Here is a 7,112-nt window from a genome sequence, read left to right on the forward strand (position 1 = left end):
AGGAAGCACTAATTAAAATTTACATGTGAAAAAAATAGCTGAGAATTGTACCTGAACTTTATGCATGATGTAGGTCAGACTGACTTAAGTGTCATCTTCAAGGTATTTGACCACATGAACAGCTTAAACTTCATATTTAATTATAGATTAGTAATCCTGTAAGTCATGCTTAACTTATCACTTCTAAAATATTTCTTGAATTCCCACTCAGTGACTATTATGTTACAATTCAGTGTTTGCAGAATATATTTTTCAGTCTTGCTTGGCTAGGCAAAAAAAAAAAAAAAAAAAAAAAAAAAAAAAGGTGGCATTTAAGATCAGAACTGCTAAGTCAAGACCCGGTGTTCAGCCAGGACCTGGTGTTCATGGCTTCTAAGACCTACAGGTTCCTCACCTTTCAAAGTCTTTCAGGAGCCACAGCACATCTGCATCACTGTTGGGCGCATTCAACACTGTGGTAGCAAGGCCACTGAGACACCCAGAACATACCTGTGTGGGGGTTCCATTTAAAAACATGAGACACTTGCTGCACAGTTACATGCCAGTATTCAACAACAGAACTTTTAACAATACTCTTTTTTTCCCCAAAAAATGACACACACCTACACCATAGACTTCTGTGTAATACATTTGTATAAACAGAACTGGAAGGTGTCAGAGGCATTTTTGTCCACAGTCTGAGGTGGTTTGAACTCAGATTTCTCAGCTTCTGGGGACATGTCTGCAGAGAAAAAAAAGGCAAGAAGCAGAGACATTGTACTGCCATCAGGCTGGGACACTCACTGAATGCTGGGTCTCATCCTTCCTGCCATCATCCCTTAAGAAGCTTATATTAAACAGATATTGCATAAAGTGCAGGAATGTACCTTGAAACAGGATTGAGACAACTTCAGCAACAACTTCAGTTCCCCTCTGGCTGTGTCTGAAGAGATGAGTGAGCACTGTAAAAGAAAGAATCTCTTTGCCTCATCTGGCAGGCCTGCACGTGCATTTCCTATCAGGGAACAAAGTGCTTAAATGTTAATACAGTTCTATATAAACTAATAAAAAAACCCAAACCAGTCTCCTGTGTATTTCATCCATGTATACTCTTGGGTTCTGTTAAGCAAATAGTGTACTTTGTAATAGTATTTTCCCAAGAATCAGATATCTCTTAGTCCCTAGGCTCTTAAAAGTGTTGATTTTTTTTTTTTTTTTTTTTTTTTTTTTTTGTCATTGAAACCTTTTCCAGTTAAAAGAATTTTTAATAGTCTTTATAAGTAATAGGTTCCCTACTGTAGCACTAAATTGTGCTTATTCTGTGTTTGGCTTTCCCCAAATGCCCATCTCCTCTGTAAAAGCTCACAGACTTTGCAACCATATTTATACATTTTACATCCAAATACCGCCTTGGGATTTTTGTCAGGCAAGACATCTAATATTTTCAACACAGATTTAGCATAACCTAGAGGTCTAGCTTCTTCTACTGAGATGGTGCACCAGCTGATTAGAAGAATATGATTGATAAGAGGGGTCTGAAAACACTGTAAAACTGAGTTTTCTTCTTTCAATTTTTGCTGTCTGAAATGCTCCTTGGAAAAGTCACATTTTTACCAAATAAAGCCTCTTCATTATTTTTTTTTTCAGACCTTCTAGGTGTGTTTAAACCATACAGATACTGTGGATGAAAGATGTCAGGTTTGCAGACAATTAGATACAATGCTAGCAAGTACATTACTTCTTAATTTCCCCTTATACTTTTCAGGCTTTGTAGATTCCCATAGGATGGACAAATCTACTTTAATCAATAGATAGAAGTCAGCAGAAAAAAAGTATTACATCCTGCTGCTATTCCATCTGTTTCATTTCCTTCCTTAGGAGACTTGAGTATCCAGCAATGTAAATCTTCACCTTTCAGTTAAGTCTATCTAAGGGTTTCTGAACAGTTATGATACAGCTTTCATTTCAGTTTTTGCCTTTTTCTTTTCATGTTTGTGCTCTGTAATAGCGCAAACAACCCTTTTTCTCAACAAGGCATTTGTAAACTTACATCTTTCTCCTAATGCTCTGGGTTTAGAGTATCTTTTTTTCCTTTAGTTTCCTGAAGGGAAGCTATCTTTCTCAGAAGCTTTCCCTAGAAATCGCTTCTTCCAGCCTTATGTTGCTATTTTTGTCCTTTGGCAACCACTGCCTATGTCAGTTGGGACAATATTGTGAGAGAAAAGACTAAATAGCCATATAAGTTGCAGAAAGGAAGTATCTGATATGGCAGTGTTGGAACTTCACAAGTGTAGTTTTTCTCTTTCACTTATTACTTCCTTTTCCACAGTGCCCATCATTATTTGTTTATCATTAGTTGCCTAATTTAGACTTTAACTGCTTGAACAGAGATTTTGGACAGAGGAGAGATGTGTTAATATGATTTAGGTGGAAGTAATATATCCTGAGCTTCTGTGACGTATACTCTCAAAGCTTCCTTTTTGTTAGAAAACATACCGACCTGCCTATGATGTTCTCTAATTCTGCTGGAAGAAGTGGCAGCAGCCATTGCTTCAAACTGTTAGTCTTCATTTGAAAGAGGGGGGGATGCATATAGATAATCACCTCGGTGGCACCAGGGAGGCAGAGTTCTAAAACTGATACAGAGAGGAGGAAAGAATTTCACTGTGTCATCTGGTCAAGCTCTCTTATGCCCACCAAATAAAATTAATGCTATCGGTCACATAAATTTTGAATGGACCCTGAAATCACAGTTGTCAGGAACAGTTAATGTGGACTGGTGGTTGTTGGAACAAGTGTGCTTTTGAACCTCTACCACATAATGCATATTGTTATTTACGTACATGTACTCACTATTCGGATACTAAGATGATGAACATCTTTAGCATATGCTACATCGGCTGTGTAAGAAAGGTGCAGCCTTTTTTTTTTCTTTTTTTAACAGAATTATCTGCAAATGACATTAGAAGCTTCACAACTCTTTTATTACCTTGGTGTATGCACAGGGGAAAAAAAAGAGAAATGTAATATTTATTTTTATAAAAATACATACATATAATGTCTTCTAAATACAAGTATTTGGTATTTACAGTAAATGTCATCTGATGGTGTTCTAATTTTGTTGAAATAAGTTTAAAATAAAGATTAAAAACACCCCAGCCTCACATCCACCTGATTAACAGTGAAACAAATGGTTTTGCTATGCATGCATGTATTACTATTTAAAGTTTGACCTTTTTGTACAACTGGAGGGCAACAGTTCCCATTAGCTTTAGAGAGCAGATCAACCCATTTTAAACATAATAAGCATCTCTTCCAGACAGAAATTCTTGGTTTTGGAATAAAAAACAAGTATTAGGATATAAGTGTACTGGCAAGCTAAATATCTAAAAGAAAAATCCATCCAGCTCATTATAGCAAGATTTCTCTAAATTAGCAGTAAAGAAGAAATTGGTTTGGGTGGAATAGATATTGAAAAAAACTGAATGAATCCTATGGCTGAATGAACCGTTTTTAATTTACATTTAAGATGCTGTTGGATCTTCACTGAGTGCCTTACATCACTTCTTGAGGACCAGAAAGATAACATACAGAATCTCTTTTTTCGTTAAGATGTACTGTTTGGAAATAAATTAGAAAGGCCTGAAAGGAAAAATTCATCTGTATGCTATGTGCAATCGTTAATCGTGAGAGAGGGAAGATAAATGAACCAAAACAAAGATATATTTTTTGAGCATGTTAAATCAGTAGTGTGCAAAAGGGGCAATTAGTAGTATTTTTCTAAGAGCAATTTAGATTAAATAGCTGCTGTATGCTATTTTTATTCCGTGCCTGAGTTGTCTCTAAAGCAATTTTAAGAGAGCATATATTCTGTCAGCCTGTGTTTTTGAAACCAAGGTAGAAAAAGACTGTAGCCTGTTGCAGGCATAATGCTCTAAACATTCATGTGCTATTAATAGATTAAGTGGGCAGGAATCTCCTACCCACTGCAGTTTTTCTCTATTTTATTGTTTCCAGTGGTTGAGAATTTGCATTTTATGACATTTCATAATATATGCTCCCAATTACAGGAGAATAGGATTTATTTTTCTTTTTAGACAGAATTAGTGTTGGTTTATGTGGTAAACATTGCAGCAAAATTTCCCCCTTGTCTCTGTGCTCTAGGTCTCTTGCCTCATTCAATACCATTCTTTTCAGCATAATTTTCATTAGTTTAAAGTCCAGATTTTCTTTTGCTACATTGAAAACCCCATGCTCAAACTGCTGAGGTTTTTAAAGGAGTTCTTGTGTTTGGTCTTTTGTGTGCCTATTTGTAGTTTAAGCTAGTAGATTTGAATACCTGTGCCACCATATTCGTAATATTATACAACAGACATTGAGTTAAAAGTTCTATTTTCTGCATGGACAAGAAAATGTAATGATCTTCTATCACTTCCACTAGCCCCCCTTATTGCTTTATGACGTTGCATCAGCAGTGTGTTTATTATACTGATTAACACCTACTGTTTACAAAGGCTGGAAACCTTGTGTTTGATAATCTTCTTGTGTACCTCTCCATTTTGATTCCATAAAAGGATTTAGCAAGTTACTGGTAAAATCCCAATTACCTGGTTTCCTTCTTCCTTTTGAGAAAGACATGACTGGCATGATGACCACCCATCAAAATTTGTCTCATCTTGAGATACCCTCCATGCTATAAGTTTATAAAGCTACTGTACAGTTAGCACTGCTCAATTCTAGTCTGATGATCTTACCAAAGTAATTTATTGCATAAGAAATTACCAGTGTTTGAGCATAGTACAAGGCCACATTGTTCTCAGTATAATATTAGTATTTCCTTGACTGGATCATGTTAGGCTACATTCAAGTTATTAAAACTTCTGTTCTAATGTTGCTAAATGTGCAGGAAAAGAAGTCACTTCAGGCTGGACCATCAAAACCTATTGACAGTTACCTGTGGCTATTAAAATGGACATTGCAAGAGTAAAAGTGTACCTGGAAAGCTACCAAAGCTTGACTGCTTTTGGTTCTCCAGATAAAGACCACAGACATCTACCTTTAAGAAGATGTTTAACACTATGACTTGGCAAGCATCAAAGCACAGCAGATGTGATTTTTACAAGTTACATGTGGCAGCACACACTAGGTCAAGAATTTGGACAAGTTTAATACTGTGTACTGCATTTGTCATGCTAAGAGCCCTGTGCAAATCTACAGATCTGCTACTTGCACTGGATGTTCAAGTTTCTTTATGAGTTCTGTCATTAATTTCCTTTATGCCTTAAGGAAGCATTTTGATTCCTTACAAACAGTTTTCAGTAGAGAAGGAGGGAAAGCACAGGTTTGTTTTCTTTTCTTGATAAATTTCACAAAGCAAGTAATGGTGGACGAATTAGACAGTGATAGGGATAAATAATGTCTAACTTTGGTATCTGTGAGCTCTGCAGTAAAAGAAAACCTGCCCATATGCACTGGGGGTGGAGAGAGAAGGTTTTATAACAGATTTAAAATTAGAAAACAAAATGGCCTGATTAACAGCAGTAGGAAGAGTTCTGCAGAGGATGAGGGGAGAAATTAACGGATGACATTCAAAGGCAGCTGTGAAGTATGAGAAGCTGCAGTACGCGGAGGTAGTCAAATCTAGCAGTACAGACAGTTCTGAATGATGCTGGAATAAATCAAAAAGTCTGGGTGGGGGGATCTTTCAAGTAGTGGATCATAGCTAAAAGGTGGATCACCTCTGCTTACACAGACAGCAACCCAGTAGATTCCATCCTGAACTAGAGCAGTATATTAGTATTAGAAGCACCTGATATTTAGGGGATATGTACAAAGACATTTCAAGCAAACTGACAATGGTTTTAGCATGTGCTGTTTTTTTGGGGTTTTTTTGGAAACAGAGTGAGCCCCACCATTTTATACTTCAGAAAGCAAACTCATGTAAGCAAACTTTCCGTTTCCATCTGAGACTGTATCTTTCCATGAATTCCACTTACCTTGAAATACGAGAAGAACAGAGGGCCTTCACGAATGTGCTTTCTAATGGTTAGAATCTGGATACATAGAGCAAGGAATGTGGAGAGCTGGTAACACAGAGCTGCATTTTAGAAACTTCTTGCCCTAGTAAGGATCCTGAACAAGGTTTTCCTGCAGGCAGTTTTCCAGTAGAGGATCCAGTACGGCAATAATGTGGACTGCACCCTTTCTTCTCCATGCCCCAGACCTACCCTTACTGCCAACAGCACAAGGAGGCGATATAGCATGCTCATCTCCAAAGCAGGTGGAGAGAGGAAAGTTGCAGGTGATTAAGAGGGAAAACTGAATGTAAACAGATACACTGTAAAGGCCTCTTCATTTATAAATACATTATGGCTTTCAGTCGAGAGACATCCTACCAATAATTCCGTCTTTATAGCAGAACTGTAGGAAACAGTAAATAAGTTATCTCTGCTAATGACAGGAGAAATCATACATGGTTTTTTTAATAATAGGTATGATGAAGCAAAACAAGAAAATAGATCACTAATTAGAGAATATTGAATCTTACTATGAAATTACATCTGCTCTTGTTTTCCCATATCTAATGTATCTAACATATCTGTGTAACCATATGTATGTGCAACAATATCTAACACCTAAATATGGATGCATTCTAACCAGTTTTTGTTGGTCATGAGTATATTCCTCCTTGATATCCAGTATTATAACTTTTTGATTAATAAAGAAAAGCAATTCCAATTATTCTGGCTATGAAATGAAAATTATACTCATCCACACCTCACCTTTTCCTCACCTTGGGATTTCCCATTTGTTTCTTTCCCCTCTTTTTCCTCTAGTAAATATAAATTTCATAGATGAATACTGAAAACTTGATTAAGAATTCAGAAGCTTTTTTTTGCCCCCAAGGTGCCTCAAGACATTCAGTTGGTCCAGATTCATGAAGGCAGATGGAATTAAGTTCAGCCAAGACCAGTAAATAACTATCTCAAGACTGTAACAAACCGTGGTTTGTGTAGTTTTGCTTTTTTGTGCTTTAACTCTGTTAAAACTAACTACAGGAAAGACAGTATTTGTGTGAAATGAAGACAAAAAGAAGGTACTTCCCTGTACACATTTTCATTGAAGGTGCTCTT

The sequence above is a fragment of the Hirundo rustica genome, chromosome 3 (assembly GCF_015227805.2).
Source record: "Hirundo rustica isolate bHirRus1 chromosome 3, bHirRus1.pri.v3, whole genome shotgun sequence".
Classification (NCBI taxonomy): Eukaryota; Metazoa; Chordata; class Aves; order Passeriformes; family Hirundinidae; genus Hirundo; species Hirundo rustica.